Source organism: Nerophis ophidion, linkage group LG12, assembly GCF_033978795.1.
Source record: "Nerophis ophidion isolate RoL-2023_Sa linkage group LG12, RoL_Noph_v1.0, whole genome shotgun sequence".
Classification (NCBI taxonomy): domain Eukaryota; kingdom Metazoa; phylum Chordata; class Actinopteri; order Syngnathiformes; family Syngnathidae; genus Nerophis; species Nerophis ophidion.
Genome location: NC_084622.1, coordinates 54,250,410 through 54,267,994, shown reverse-complemented (window position 1 = coordinate 54,267,994; position 17,585 = coordinate 54,250,410). Strand labels below are relative to the sequence as shown.

Genomic DNA, 17,585 nt, shown 5'->3' with positions numbered 1-17,585 from the left:
TAAATATGCGAAATGATCAAGTATGACACATAGAATTGACCTGCTATCCCCGTTTAAATAAGAAAATCTCATTTCAGTAGGCTTTTAACGACATTAAAATAGCAGAGCCGATGCTACCAGCCACCACTCCAGCAGTGCCATTTCCGCATATTACTACAAAATTAAAAAAATAATAATATTTAACCAATAATATATATTGCGCGCACACGATTGCACCATGCATAGACAAGTAACTAAACAAAAACATCATTTCAACACCCATATACACTGTGGTGGCGTCTGCGGTGTTCCACGCCAACGTCTGCTGAGGTGGGTGGAGCATTGGCCAGAGACAGGAGCGGACCCAACAAAGCAAACGAGAGCCGACTCCACCCTCGGCCGCCCACTAACTCTCGGCCAGTGTCCAGTCTGCATAGATGAACAAGGATGCGTCCAAGGAGACTGAGGTGTCTGATACACGCTCATTCAGCCAAGACACTGTGAAGCTTGTCCGTCCCGGCGCTCAGTGCCGGCTCCACAGCCCTGTCTCTTCATCTGCATCTCCTCTCCTCCAGTCTCTCCAAACGGACTCTGGTGTGGCAGAGACCCAGCAGCTGGTCTCCATGGCCAAAAGGCTCCCGGGGTGCAAATCCAGAAGTTCACAAAAAAGCGCAGCAAACTGTCACACAATCCCAAAGGGTCCCGAACCAAAAAAACCCACATGAAAACAAGGGAGTAACACCAGGAACACAAAAGGATGACACAAGAGAACAGAGCTCTTGCCACCACCAGCCACAATAGTAGCACCATCTTGGGAAAAAAAAACTGAATTGTATGAAAACCGAAGCAGTTTTTCCCTTAAGAAACGTAAATCCAATTACTCAAATCCAAACACTACAAAATTTGTACACTAATTACATTTTGTAGAGAATAATTATAGTTTTACATCCAAAAAACATCCATCCATCCATTTTCTACCACTTATTCCCTTTGGAGTCGCGGGGGGCGCTGGTGCCTATCTCATCTACAATCGGGCGGAAGGCGGTTTACACCCTGGACAAGTCGCCACCTCATCGCAGGGCCAACACAGATGGACAGACAACATTCATACTAACATTCACACACTAGTTCCAAAAAAATAATAAAAAACAATCTACAGCAAAAATACGTAAACATGATGAATGAAATTGATAATTTAATGTGACTTTTACCTTTATTGGAGACTATTTGGAGAGTGTTTTAATTTTACTGAGTACTATCTATCTATCTATCTATCTATCTATCTATCTATCTATCTATCTATCTATCTATCTATCTATCTATCTATCTATCTATCTAGGTAGCATTCATGCTAGCGGCGCCATCCTTACATTAATTTTTTGCTTTAAGATTCTATTTTAAACTTGATAAAATTATTTTTTTAAAAAGTTGGTCACTGCAATACTAACGAACTTCCTCAGCTTTATCTAGTTCTAAGTTCCGTCGGAGTTTGTTTCGAAGCAAAATTGGGTGCAGTGCCTGTGTAATGCACGCCACCTTCCGGTGGTCAATACAAACACTGTGATTAATCTTCAGTCATTAATCATAACGCAATCATTTTGTTCATCAATCACAGTGTTAACATGTTTTTACTACATACCACGGGCAAATAAATAAGCTGTGCCACAGTGAGGACACCCCCGGCCTTGAACTCAACATGAGGCTGCAAATGTGACACTGATCGTTTCAACTCTTTTAACATATTTATTCTATGTGTTTTTGTATGGAAGTACAAACGTTTGTAGAATTGTTGTCACATCAACACCTGTTAAAGCTGAGTGACTGACTAAACTATCTAGTAAAAACAACCATGGCACTACTACAACACACCTGAAACAGTTATCAATACCAGTTATTACTTACCCATCCATTTAATCCATTATATCAGTGGTCCCCAACTTCCGATTGGTACCGAGCCGCAGAATTTTTTTTTATTATTATTATTATATATATATATATATATATATATATATATATATATATATATTTGATATAAAATCAACATAAAAAAAAACAAGATACACTTACAATTAGTGCACCAACCCAAAAAAACTCCCCTTTTCATGACAAAAACCTCCCTTTTTCATGACAAAGAAGAAAAAAAAAAAAAGAATCCCCTCCCCCCGCCAGGCCGCGGAACAAATTATCAAGCGTTGACCGGTCCGCAGCTACAAAAAGGATGAGGACCACTGCACTATATGACCCTCTCTAGTGTGCCTTTGATTGGCTCGCCAGTGTCTGACCATGTCTGTGACCCAGACCGCTCTGGCAGCAGTGCCCTCTTCTGGTTGTTTAGGGGAGTATGTAGGTCTCATTTATTTGTGCATCTGGTTTGTGGGAGGAATGTCTCATTGACACAAAAGCAAAAAAGTACATATGCAAATTCAATACAAATACAAATACAAAATCTCAAAAATATATTTACAAATACACGTTTATTTGAGCAAATTCTTGATTTATTTGTCACATTTTTATATTTAAATTTTTTATTTGTATACATTTTCAGATCTCAAAAATATATTTACAAATACGCATTTATTTAGACAAATGTTTCATTTATTTGTATATCACATTTATATTTGTATTGGTATATGTATTAATATATGCATATGTATAAATATATGCATGTGTATTAATATCATATTGGTAAATGGGTTGTACTTGTATAGCGCTTTTCTCCCCCTTTTTAAGGAACCCAAAGCACTTTGACAGTATTTTCACATTTGCCCATTCACACACACATTCACACACTGACGGTGGGAGCTGCCATGCAAGGTGCTCACCAGGACCCATCAGGAGCAAGGGTGAAGTGTCTTGCCCACGGACACAATGGACGTGACTAAGATGGCAGAAGGAGGGGATTGAACCAGTAACCCTCAGATTGCTGGCACAGCCACTCTACCAACTTTGCCACGCCGTCCCATCCATCCATCCATCCATCTTCTTCCGCTTATCCGAGGTTGGGTCGCGGGGTCAACAGCCTAAGCAGGCAAACCCAGATTTCCCTCTCCCCAGCCACTTCGTCTAGCTCTTCCCAGGGGATCCCGAGGCATTCCCAGGCCAGCCGGGAGACATAGTCTTCCCAACCTGTCCTGGGTCTTCCCCGTGGCCTCCTACCGGTTGGACGTGCCCTAAACATCTCCCTAGGGAGGCGTTCGGGTGGCATCCTGACCAGATGCCCGAACCACCTCATCTGGCTCCTCTCGATGTGAAGGAGCAGCGGCTTTACTTTGAGTTCCTCCCGGATGGCAGAGCTTCTCACCCTATCTCTAAGGGAGAGCCCCGCCACACGGCGGAGGAAACTCATTTCGGCCGCTTGTACCCGTGATCTTATCCTTTCGGTCATGACCCAAAGCTCATGATCATAGGTGAGGATGGGAACGTAGATCGACCGGTAAATTGAGAGCTTTGCCTTCCGGCTCAGCTCTTTCTTCACCACAACGGAAGAAGGAGCTGATCCGTCCCTATATGTATATTAATATATATAAGTTGATGTGAGACAATTCTACTTCCATATTTTTGTGCTGCATACGTGCCACCAATTCACAACGTTTCATGGAAAATTACTAACTAACTATAAATACACTCACCTTCGTTTGAATAGCTTGGCTGAGGTAAAAAACTGAGAATACTAAAGCTTAAGTGTTGGTGTCCCACCAGTATTTTTCCCATATAAAAATCCCCGCTGCTTCTGATATGTCTCCAATTCACGTGTAGCTTTCAAAAGAGAGCTTACTTTTCACACCAAATGTTCGTATCTGTCATGCAATAGCCTGAGATTGAGTCTCTTCATGCTTCCTTTAGGGCCGAGTAAACGTACACCTCTAAATCCTGTTCCCACATTGCACGCAGTGCTTCACTTAAACGGCTGTGGACATGGAGTGTATCCCCCGGGGCTACAGGCCAGACGTTTGCGGTCATGTTTTAGCCATTGGCTGAGGAAATGTGTATGTTTTTATCATCTTTTCGTGTTTCTACACGTAGATGTGAGCCTTAAAAATGACATCCATGGGAGATGACATCATTGGGACTTCCTGTCCGGAACACCAGCAGCCACTTTGCATTCCCAAGTAAGCAGTGAGTCTGAATATTTTCACATAACTTCAAATGCATCCATGGGAAATGTACTTTTTTATGAAAACTCTTTGGCCCATGCTCAGTTTTCTTACATTTATTGTCTTAGAATTCAGATTCCCCCAAACTACCCAGGCATATCCTTCTGACAACCAGCGTCCTCTACAGTGGACGCTGTTTTTTGGTTTGTGTCTTTCGTCAGAGTTACACATTTAGTGTGTGTGTGTGTGTGTGTGTGTGTGTGTGTGTGTGTGTGTGTGTGTGTGTGTGTGTATATATATATATACACACATATATATAAAAAAAAAATATATAAACATATATATCTATATACAGGACGGCGTGGCGCAGTGGAAGAGTGGCCGTGTGCAACCCTAGGGTCCCTGGTTCAATCCCCACCTAGTACCAACCTCGTCACGTCCGTTGTGTCCTGAGCAAGACACTTCACCCTTGCTCCTGATGGGTTCTGGTTAGTGCCTTGCATGGCAGCTCCCTCCATCAGTGTGTGAATGGGTAAATGTGGAAGGGTTAGGATATATATGTGTGTGTATATATATATATATATATATATATATATATATATATATATGGGGTGGCAAGGTTTGCTGCTAGCGGGGTGTATAAAATAGTCAGGATTTGTCATGGATGCAAAAGATTCTGGGTATTTGTTGTGTTGCTTTTATGTTGTGTTACTGGGAGGATGTTCTCACGAAATGTGTTTGTCATTCTTGTTTGATGTGGCTTCACAGCGTGGCGCGTATTACTAAGAGTGTTAAAATTGTTTATATCACAACCATTAGTGTACTCTGTGTCACCCAGTATGCCTTGCAGTCGTGTGCTTGTGTATGCGGAGGCCACACACAACATGTTACTGGACAGACAAGCAGATCGTACATGCTTAGAAGGCGACAAAGCCAATGGCTTCATAGCACGCCCTAATACTTATTAACAGGGTGACTGCCGGCAGTCATTCTAGAGCAGGGGTGCCCATTACGTCGATCGCGATCGACTGGTCGATCTCGGAGGGTGTGTCAGTCGATCTCAAGCCAGGCATTAAAAAATATACATAAAAATGAGCAATCATCAATCATACCAAGACTTCACTTTTGTCAGTTGTTTGACATTCTCGGCACCCGAGGATCTTGTGAGATGACGCTGGCTGCTGCGAGCTCATATTTAAGAAAAAAATCACTAACAGGGCGGACGCAGAGAAACACATTTCATTTCTAGAGACTCCGTACCTACTGTCAAAACTCTAAAGACCGACAGCACAGTTCCTGTCTTCACCATAAAAGACCTGTTTCATCCTGCCTGTGCTAACAAAATAAGAGTCTCAGAAAGCTAGCGTGCACAAGCTAGCAAGCTACGGAGTTTGATGCCAATGTATTTCTCCCCCGCCCTCAGCGACCGCTTTCTCACTTGCTTGCCCACCCACACACTTACTGACGTCACTCACCTGCTGCCAGACATTAAAGGGCCACACACATATGCTACTCTCATAACAAAGTGTTTAAAAACGAGTATGCAAGTTGGACAAATGAGATGCCAAATCCAACCACTTTCATGTGGTATTGGACAGAAAGGAGGACTTTTTTTTTTTTCCTCTATTTGAAAATGCGGACGTTATCAGCACCACTGTCTAATTCCAATCAATGCAAGTCATCAGAATCAAATACACCAACTTATATTCTTGTCTTCATGAAAGAAAGGAATCTATGTGTGTTAAACATGCTTGTATTATCATTAAACACCATTAACTTGTTAACAAAAATGTCTCTTTCATAAATAAATAAATATAAATTATAAATAGGAATGAGGTAGATCTCCTCGACTTGGTCAATTGAAAAGTAGCTCGCCTGCAGAAAAAGTGTGAGCGCCCCTGTTCTAGAGAATGTTTGCGTCTCCTATAGTCGTCATCGCTTTGTGACACGGGTCCTAAATGGCTCTTTGAATGGTAAAGGATACCGATCCCAGAACCATGTATATCAAATATTTGCGAATGGTTCAACCGCCACCCGCCCGAATCTAATTAAAATCTATTTTTACGTCATGTCACCCGCCCGACCCGCGGACTCCGCGGATGAGACCGCAAACCGCACATCTCTAGTATGTATGTATAATATATATATGTATATGTGTATTATTTATTCTATTTTTTTTTGCAACATTTTTTTGGGGAAACATTGGATCCAATAACATTTCATAGGGGAATCTGATGAATGGTCTTGTGAGAGAAGTGTGCTGTGTTTCAGGGCTGTCGTCTAATTGGTTTAATGCTGCATGCAAAACAACTGTGGAATATTTGCCACTTTGCTCAGTCTTGAAGGCAGCATGTGGACTGAGGAGACCATTGTTCTTCTTGGGAAAGGCCCTTGAGCCATGAAAAACATCACTTCCTCCCTTTTGCAAGTCTCCCAGTTTCCTTCCTCTAGATTTAGATTTATAAAGTGGCCTGACAGTCATGTGTTTGGGGTTCATAAAATGGGGTCAATGAGCACCAGACTTGACTTAGATGTGACCACACCCACTAATTGATGTTGCAGGCTATCTATAATCATGTTAATGAATAATCAAAATCATTATCATACCAATGCATTCACCAAACATTCTCTTTGGTAATTGAAGAGTATGTCGACTCAAAGTCTAACCCACACCCTTTTTAAACACCTTCTGCAATGTCTGTGACGCACACCTTTCTTTTATGGTGATTGACGAACACATTTGGCAGTCGGGTCAAAACCGGAATGAGGTGATCAGTGATGGCGGCCAAATATTGCATTGCTTCCGAGTTTGAAAGAATGTGTTGCACCTGAGAGAGGACTTGAAGGACCTGTTGTTACATACCAGGAAATGGCAGTAATCTTTTCAATGATAATTTAATATCTTCTAATTTTCTTTGATTTTTGCTTGGCAATTGTATTTTCCCATAGACAATTTTGCATATTCCATGGTGAAGTTGTTACCTATTCTGTTACTGTTCACCTTTATGAACATTTTTTGAAAAGTAGCTGCACATGAGTGTGTTACTGGGAAAGGTTTATGACACAAATCTAGTTTGAAACAAATGTGTTTGTTGGTTCTCTAAATTGTGAAGTGAAGTGAATTATATTTATATAGCGCTTTTCTCTAGTGACTCAAAGCGCTTTACATAGTGAAACCCAATATCTATAATATGGGACGGCGTGGCGCAGTGGGAGAGTGGCCGTGCGCAACCCGAGGGTCACTGGTTCAAATCCCACCTAGAACCAACCTCGTCACGTCCGTTGTGTCCTGAGCAAGACACTTCACCCTTGCTCCTGATGGTTGCTGGTTGGCGCCTTGCATGGCAGCTCCCTCCATCAGTGTGTGAATGTGTGTGTGAATGGGTAAATGTGGAAGTAGTGTCAAAGCGCTTTGAGTACCTTGAAGGTAGAAAAGCGCTATACAAGTACAACCCATTTATCATTTATTTATTTATCTAAGTTACATTTTTTTAAACCAGTGTGGGTGGCACTGGGAGCAGGTGGGTAAAGTGTCTTGCCCAAGGACACAACGGCAGTGACTAGGATGGCGGAAGCGGGAATCGAACCTGCAACCCTCAAGTTGCTGGCACGGCCGCTCTACCAATCGAGCTATGCCGCTATTGCTCGATTAGGGTCATCCATATTCAGTCTGTGTTATTTTTAGATGCTACAATTGCTATAATCGTACATTTTATTCTAAAATATTTCAAGTTTCAAACACATAAGAGCCTTTTCACGATTTAGACCAGGGGTGCCCAAAGTCGGCCCACTGAGTCGGTTTGTTTGACTTGCCAAATAGTGGTTTCCCAAATTGAATACATTTTCATAGTGACCTCTTCGAAGCTCACACAGTCATTGATGCCATGTCCAAAATGCTCACCAGTTGCATATTAAACACGACAATCTTCATATTTTTCAACGGTGCATCCAGGAAACTTTTCCCGTTTTTTTCCACATTTTGAAATGTTACAGCCTTATTGCAAAATTGAATACATTATTTTTTTGTCCTACAGAAAATCCCCAATAGTGAGGATTTGAAGAAATTTTACATAAGTATTGACAGCCTTTGCTCAATATTTTGTTGATGCACCAATGGCAGCAATTACAGCCTGACAATATAACCTGATCCCTACACACCAGAGCTCTTGTAAAAAGAGCTCAGCAGCGCATGCACTTTTTGTGTTGGATGAAAAGAGCACAGCTCCCTCCCCCCATTCTCACCACATTCTACAGAGGCACTATAGAGAGCCTGCTGACCAAAAACATCTATGTCTGGACTGGTGCCTGCAATGCCTCAGACTGGAAGTCTCTCCAGAGAGTTGTGAAGACGGCGGAAAAGATTATCAGGGCTTCTCTTCCTCCTATCCAGGAGATCGCAAAAAGCCGCTGCCTGACCAGGGCTCAGAAAATCTGCAAAGACTCCTCCCACCCCCAACAAGGACTGTTTTCACTGCTGGACTCTAGGAAGAGGTTCCGCAGCCTCCGTAGCAGAACCTCCAGGTTCTGTAACAGCTTCTTCCCTCAGGCCGTAAGACTCTTGAACGCATCATAATTAAATCATCCCCTCAACTCCCTCCAAAATGGATTAACTCGCTGGAATAAAAACGACAATATAACATACATCCATAAACATGGACGCATGTGAAAAAGTGTAATGTATTTATCTGTACAGTAATCTGTACAGAATTTTTATTTTTTTATCCTGCACTACCAAGAGCTAATGTAACGAAATTTCGTTCTTATTTGTACTGTAAAGTTCAAATTTGAATGACAATAAAAAGGAAGTCTAAGTCCAAGTCTTAGTCTGAGGTCTTTTTGAATACCATGCCACAAACTTGGCATACCTGGCTTTGGGCAGTTTGGCCCATTCCTCTTTGACCATTTTCCTTTGCAGTTCCTCTCAAGCTCCATCAGGGCGGATGAGAAGCGTTGATTTTCATCCAGGATGTTTCTGAACATCTCCGCATTGATTCTTTCTATTCTGGCTAGTCTCACACTTCCTGCCGCTAACACATCCCCACATCATGATGCTGCCACCACTACGCTTCACTGTAGGGATGGGATTGGCCTGGTTTCCTCCAAACATTACGCCTGGCTTTCATGCAAATAGTTCAATCTTAGTCTCGTCAGAGCAGAGAATTGAGTTTCTTATGGTCTGAGAGTCTTTCAGGTGCACGTTGGCAAACTTTACTAAGGAATTGCTTTCGTCTGGTCCCTATACCATGTAGGCCTGATTGGGCAAAGATAGTTGTCCTTCTGGAAGGTACTCCTCTCTCCATAGAGGAATGTTGTAGCTCTGACAGAGTGATCATTGGATTCTTGGTCACCTCCTTGACTAGACTAAGATGTACAGAGACATCCTGGATGAAAACCAACGCTTCCCATCCAACCTGAAGTAACTTGAGAAGCGAAACTTCCCAAAGATTGGTGTGCCAAGCTTATGGCATCGTATTCAAAAATACTTGATGCTGTAATTTCTGCCAAAGGTGCATCAACAAAGTATTGAGCAAAAAATTATAATACATTGTATAATATTTAAAAAATGACGTATTTGTTCCTGACATTTTGAAATATAAATATATCTGCTGCATGATATTGCACGTTTTAATTTTTAATATCTGATCATGCAATACATATTATACCATCCATTTTTAATTTTTTTATTTTATTTTTTTAATTTTTTTTTTTAAATGGATGGTATAATATGTATTGTATGAGCAGATATTAAAGTTGAAAAGATGTGCAATTTCATGCAGTAGATACATTTATATTTCAAAATGGCAGCAGGAACAAATACATTATTTTTAGACTTTAACGGGTCACATAAAATGATGTGGCGGGCCAAATTTGGCCCCCGGGCCTTGACTTTGACACCTACCTTGATGTGCTAAACTCTTCTCTCATGTTACTGCTTCTCTTTGGCCCTCGGCCCATCGGAATATTTTCACTTTGGCCCTTGGAAGCAAAGTGTTTGGGAACATCTGATGTCAACATTCTTATTTAATTAACACACTAATTGCAAGGCGGTGCCGTGGCTTGTGTTGATCTGGAACCCAGGATGCAGAGACAAAGTACAGAAGGTTAAAAAAAAAGATCTTTAATCAAGCACAAGCATGAGCAAATACTCAAGGATACTGAAAATAGTGTTATAAAGCAGCACAAAAAAGGGAAACAGAAGTACAAACAACAAAAGCCTGGAACTGGGGAAAAATAACAAAACCCTCTCATCTTTGTTTTTGTTTCGTTGTCTGTCCATGCATGGTGGAATCGTATGTGCGCAATATTTTTTTTTTTTTTTTTACTTTTGTAGCTGTATGTAGGTGCTGCTGAAGTGGCAGCTGGTTGCATCAGATCTGTGCTCTTACAGTGTATTTTATGTCCTTTAATGTTTCCCTCCTGTTGTAATTTAATTCTTTGTGGACTTTTTGAATCTGCACTGCAACCATATAATTTCCCCGCTGTGGGATACATAATTCTATCCTATCCTAATATTCTGATAGGAGGCTGTAAGCATACTGCGTGTACTGATGCATATTATGTCACTTCGACCATGTAATGTAATTCCAGCCTATATGAAATATTTTCTATACACTTCTGCCACCTAAACTCCTGCGGCACCCTATCACAGTGGTTCTCAAATGGGGGTACGCGTACCTCTGGGGGTACTTGAAGGTATTCCAAGGGGTACGTGAGATTTTTTTTAAATACTCTAAAAATAACAATAATTCAAAAATCCTTTATGAATATATTTATTGAATAATACTTCAACAAAATGTGAATGTAAGTTCATAAACTGTGAAAAGAAATGCAACAATGCAATATTCAGTGTTGACAGCTCGATTTTTTGTGGACATGTTCCATAAATATTGATGTTAAAGATTTATTTTTTTGTGAAGAAATGTTTTGAATTAAGTTGATGAATCCAGATGGATCTCTATTACAATCCCCAAAGAGGGCACTTTAAGTTGATGATTACTTCTATGTGTAGAAATATTTATTTATAATTGAATCACTCGTTTATTTTTCAACAGGTTTTTAGTTATTTTTATATCTTTTTTTCCAAATAGTTCAAGAAAGACCACAACAAATGAGCAATATTTTGCACTGTTATACAATTTCATAAATCAGAAACTGATGACATAGTGCTGTATTTTACTTCTTTATCTCTTTTTTTCAACCAAAAATGCTTTGCTCTGATTAAGGGGTACTTGAATTAAAAAAAATGTTCACGGGGGTACTTAACTGAAAAAAGGTTGAGAACCACTGTCCTAATAAACTACCTGTAACTTTTTTTTTTTTTTTTTTTTTTTTTTCCGCTCAACATCAAATACCAACTGGCGGATATACTAAGATAGGTTTTCTCACACCAAGCCAACAGATTCCTGATCAGGGTGCAGTTGAACGTTCACCAGATAATTTTTTTCTTCCTCTTCTGGATTTCCCCCGCTCACGCCTTTTATTCGCTCATTCGTCTTCCTTTCTCTTTCGTTTGCTATCCTCCGGTGCAGGGAACTCATTTTGTCTCGTTCCAGTAATGACCTTCACTTGGGGTCCTGATTACAGTATATTGCAGGCATTTGTTTCACCTTCACTTTCATTTGTTACACAACCTGCTTACGTTGGAGTCTTAGGCTGCACCTTGAAGTTAGTCATCTGGTCTTAACTGTCTCGGTTACTACTGCTGTCTCTATTTCATACATTTATCCCTCATGTAGGAGTTTCATCTCCTTTTTTGCTGAAAGGATTATGTTTAAAACAAAATGCAAGTTGGGAGTGGTGTCACATATTTGACTTGCAGACTGGGAGATATCATGTTTTTGTCGATCTGTTCTTGCTCGTTTCTTTACACACCCACTCAGGCAGGTGCGAGCAAGGAGAACGTCTCTCCGGGGCCTCGTTTGACTCTGTGAGCCACCATTAATGCTCCCATCATTCACTGCAGGCATCCCTCAGCTAACCTATGAGAGGACTTGCGATTACATCTCTTATTACAGGGTCAATCCCCGTTGGTACAATAGAAGTGAATACTCATGTTTTTCTCTCATTGTTAGCTCATCCATCTATTTTCTATACCAGTGTTTTTCAACCTTTTTTCATAGAAAAAATGCGGAGGCAGGCACACCACCACTAGAAATCATTAAGAAATGGAACTCGGTAGACAATAAAAAGTTGTTGTCGCAATTGTTGGATATGACTTTAAACCAGGCCTGGGCAAATATTTTGACTCGGGAGAAAAAAAAAATGTGTCTGAGGGCCGGTATATCCATTTTTAGGAACACTAATACAAAAACTTACAATAATGTCTGGTTGAATGCTAAAAAAGTTATGACAGACCACCTTAAATAAAGGAATTAATTTTTTTCATTTTTCAATGAACGATAAAACAGTGAATATTGACCAAATATGAATGTCACACCCCCTTTCGATCGACATATTTTACAATCAAGTGAAACGCAACAAAAATGCAACAACAAGTGAAATATGAACGCGAAGGGTACAAAATAAACCCATTTACAATCTGATATACCGGATTTCCTAACGGTCTAGCTCCAGCCTATCTTGCTGATTGTATTGTACCATATGTCCCGGCAAGAAATCTGCGTTCAAAGGACTCCGGCTTATTAGTGATTTCCAAAGCCCAAAAAAAGTCTGCGGGCTATAGAGCGTTTTCATTTCGGGCTCCAGTACTCTGGAATGCCATCCCGGTAACAGTTCGAGATGCCACCTCAGTAGAAGCATTTAAGTCTCACCTTAAAACTCATTTGTATACTCTAGCCTTTAAATAGACTCCCTTGTTAGACAAGTTGATCTGCCGTTTCTTTTCTTTTTCTCCTATGTCCCCCCCTCCCTTGTGGAGGGGGTCCGGTCCGATCCGATGGCCATGGATGAAGTACTGGCTGTCCAGAGTCAGGACCCAGGATGGACCGCTCGTCCAGAGTCGGGACCCAGGATGGACCGCTTGCCTGTGTATCGGCTGGGGACATCCCTGCGCTGCTGATCCGCCTCCGCTTGGGATGGTTTCCTGCTGGCTCCGCTGTGGACGGGACTCTCGCTGCTGTGTTGGATCTGCTTTGGAGTGGACTCTCGCGGCTGTGTTGGATCCATTATGGATTGAACTTTCACAGTATCATGTTAGACCCGCTCGACATCCATTGCTTTCGTCCTCTTCATGTCTTTCATCGCCGGTCAAATGTGAAGACACTACGGCACATTCAATGGGGGTCTGGCGGCAGACATTTTCGCATCTTCGGTGCAACTTGAATACCTCCCTGTTAGTGTTGTTATATCCTCCGACAACACACCGACGAGGCATGATGTCTCCAAGGTTCCAAAAAATAGTCGAAAAAACGGAAAATAACAGAGCTGAGACCCGTGTGTGTAATGTGTAGAAAAAGAAAATGGCGGCAGTATTACCTCGGTGACGTCACGTTCTGACGTCATCGCCACCAGAGCAATAAACAGAAAGGCGTTTAATTTGCCAAAATTCACCCATTTAGAATTCGGAAATCGGTTAAAAAAATATATGGTCTTTTTTCTACACCATCAAGGTATATATTGACACTTACATAGGTCTGGTGATAATGTTCCCCTTTAAGACCTGCTCAGTAGCCTTGTGGGTAGAGGGTCCGTCCTGAGACTGGAAGGTCGAACCCCGGCCGAGTCATACCAAAGACTATAAAAATGGGACCCTTTACCTCCCTGCTTGGTACTCAGCATCAAGGGTTGGAATTGGGGCTTAAATCACCAAATGATTTCTGAGCGTAGCCACCGCTGCTGCTCACTGCTCCCCTCAACTCCCAGGGGGTGAACAAGGGGATGGGCCGAATGCAGAGGATAATTTCACCACATCTAGTGTGTGTGAGACAATCATTAGTACTTTAACTTTAACATACATATAATGTATAAGAACTATATTAAGTAGCCAGTCTTTTAAACGGCTCCACAAGATCCGGTTCACTTCAAAGAACCATAAGTCTCATCTCTACTAACTAAGCAGACATGTTGGGTGTATGTGTGGTGGTTAAATCCACCTTTGGAACCTTTTCTGGCCTCTGATCCGGCTTGCCTTCCGCCCACACACAGCCACACACACACACACACGCACACACACACACACGTCAGTGGTGCTTTAACTTTATTTACTGGAGTGGCCCTCATATTGTTATTTCAATATTAATATATCAAAGTTTTATCCTAAGTCCCAAGCCTTAAGGCCCGACTTAAGTTGTCTTCTCAAGTACAGTAAATATTTGCCATGCTTTCATCCTCCGTCTCCTCGCTGTCTTGTAGACATTCCTGACAGAGTCTCCTGTCGCGGCCTGAAGCTTTTCCTTGGACAGCTGGGACCCGGCAACATGATCCCCAGGCAGCGGGCCACCCCTACACTAACTCTCTGTGAGTGTGTGTGAGCGCGTGTCTGTGTGTGTGTGTCACATTCTCTTTGAAAAACAAGTATTCATACTATATTTAGGACCATGCTATAACGTGTTGTAACTTGTGTTTATTTCCTTAGTTGCCATGTGAGGAAGAGCACGATGAAGAAGAAATACCCTACAAACAGCAGGTATAAGTGTCAAGTAATATACATTATTTACAAACCCCGTTTTCATATGAGTTGGGAAATTGTGTTAGATGTAAATATGAACGGAATACAATAATTTGTATATTCAGTTTAATGCACTACAAAGACAACATATTTGATGTTCAAACTCATAAACTTTATTTATTTTTGCCAATAATCATTAACTTAGAATTTCATGGCTGCAACACGTGCCAAAGTAGTTGGGAAAGGGCATGTTCACCACTGTGTTACATCACCTTTTCTTTTAACATCACTCAATAAATGTTTGGGAACTGAGGAAACTAATTGTTGAAGTTTGAAAGGGGAAATCTTTCCCATTCTTGTTTTATGTAGAGCTTCAGTCGTTCAACAGTGGGGGATCTCCGCTGTCGTATTTTTCGCTTCATAATGCGCAACACATTTTCGATGGGAGACATGTCTGGACTGCAGGTGGGCCAGGAAAGTACCCGCACTCTTTTTTTACGAAGCCACGCTGTTGTAACGCGTGCTGAATGTGACATGGCATTGTCTTGCCATAAGCAGGGGCGTCCATGAAAAAGACGGCGCTTAGATGGCAGCATATGTTGTTCCAAAACCTGTGTGTACCTTTCAGCATTATTTGGTGCCTTCACAGATGCGTAAGTTACCCATGCCTTGGGCACTAATGCATCCCCATACCATCAAAGATGCTGGCTTTTGAACTTTGCGTCGATAACAGTCACGATGGTTCGCTTCCCCTTTGTTCCGGATGACACAATGTCGAATACTTCCACAAAAAATTTGAAATGTGGACTCGTGAGACCACAGAACACTTTTCCACTTTGCATCAGTCCATCTAAGATGATCTCGGGCCCAGAGAAGCCGGCGGCGTTTCTGGATGTTGTTGATAAATGGCTTCCACTTTACATAGTAGAGTTAAAACTTGCACTTAGAGATGTAGCGATGAACTGTATTTAGTGACAGTGGTTTTCTGAAGTGTTCCTGAGCCCTTGTGGTGATTTCCTTTAGAGATTGATTCCGTTTTTTGATACATTGCCGACTGAGGGATCGAAGGTCACGGTCATTTAATGTTGGTTTACGACCATGCCGCTTATGTGGAGTGATTTCTCCAGATTATCTGAACCTTTTGATGACGATATGGACCGTAGATGTTAAAATCCCTAAATTTCTTGCAATTGCACTTTGAAAAACGTTGTTCTTAAACTGTTTGACTATTTGCTCACGCAGTTGTGGACAAAGGGGTGTACCTCGCCCCATCCTTTCTTGTGAAGGACTGAGCATTTTTTGTGAAGCTGTTTTTATACCCAATCATGGCACCCACCTGTTCCCAATTAGCCTGCACACCTGTGGGATGTTCCAAATACGTGTTTGATGAGCATTCCTCAATTTTATAAGTATTTATTGCCACCTTTCCCAACTTATTTGTCATCTGTTGCTGGCATCAAATTCTAAAGTTAATGATTATTTGCAAAAAAAAAAAAAAAAAAAAAAGTTTATCAGTTTGAACATCAAATATGCTGTCTTTGTAGCATATTCAACTGAATATGGGTTGAAAATGATTTGCAAATCATTGTATTCTGTTTATATTTACATCTAACACAATTTCCCAACTCATATGGAAACGTGGTTTGTATTTTTTTGGTTGTTACTAGGGTTGTACGGTATACCAGTATTAGTGTAGTACCGCGATACTAATAAATCATATTCGGGACTATACCACCTCTGAAAAGTACCGGTCCACTATTTTATTTAAGGATAAACTTGCAATAGGAAACTATGTTTAATATACCATAAGATTTTTTGTTAAAATAAAACCACTATTGCATTTTTTCTGGAAAGTAAGCATATATTAACAGTAAATGAAGAGGTAGATTAATAATTAATTTTCTACCATCCATCCATCTATCCATTTCCTACCACTTGTCCCTTCTGGGGTAATGGGGCGTGCTGGAGTTAATAATTTTGACAAAATAACATAATAGAAAAGGACACAATATGTTACTGCATATGTCAGCAGAGTAAATTAGGAGCCTTTGTTTGCTTACTTCTAAAAGACAAGTTGTCTTGTATGTTCAATATTTTATTTAAGGACAAACTTGCAATAAGAAACATATGTTTAAAGGCCTACTCAAATGAGATTTTCTTATTTAAACAGGGATAGCAGGTCCATTCTATGTGTCATTCTTGATCATTTTGCGATATTGCCATATTTTTGCTGAAAGGATTTAGTAGAGAACATCAACGATAAAGTTCGCAACTTTCGGTGCTAAGAGAAAATCCCTGCCTCTACCGGAAGTCGCAGACGATGATGTCACATATTTGATGGCTCCTCACATATTGTTTTTAATGGGAGCCTCCAACAAAAAGTGCTATTCGGACCGAGAAAACGACAATTTCCCCATTATTTTGAGCGAGGATGAAAGATTTGTGTTTGAGGATATTGATAGCGACGGACTAGGAGAAAAAAAACAACGTGATTGCATTGGGACGGATTCCGATGTTTTTAGAGACATTTACTAGGATAATTCTGGGAAATCCCTTATCTTTCTATTGTGTTGCTAGTGTTTTAGTGAGTTAAATAGTACCTGATAGTTGGAGGTTTTTGTCCACAGGTGTGTTGACGCGCAGTGTCTCAGGGGAGTCGACGGCAGCTATGGACGGCACAAGCTCAGCTTTTCTCCGGTAAGAAGCGACTTTAACCACAATTTTCTCACCGAAACCTGCTGGTTGACATTCGGTAGGGATCCATGTTCGCCTGACTGCGCTCTGATCCATAGTGAAGTTTCACCTCCAGGAATTTTAGACAAGGAATCACCGTGTGTTTGTGTGGCTAAAGGCTAAAGCTTCCCAACTCCATCTTTCTACTGTGACTTCTCCGATAATAATTGGACAAATTGCAAAAGATTCAGCAACACAGATGTCCAGAATAC

The 17,585-nt window shown here is 41.1% G+C and overlaps 1 long non-coding RNA gene across 1 annotated transcript in view; it reads left to right on the top strand.

Annotated features, from left to right (window-relative positions):
- Positions 1–17,352, top strand: part of LOC133563844 (uncharacterized) — a 34,118-nt gene extending 16,766 nt beyond the window's left edge. Inside the window, exons 4-6 of the long non-coding RNA XR_009809135.1 lie at positions 14,385–14,489; positions 14,608–14,658; positions 17,268–17,352. This is a non-coding gene — a long non-coding RNA (uncharacterized LOC133563844). The remainder of the gene's footprint in view (positions 1–14,384; positions 14,490–14,607; positions 14,659–17,267) is intronic.
- The last annotated feature ends 233 nt before the right edge of the window (positions 17,353–17,585 follow it).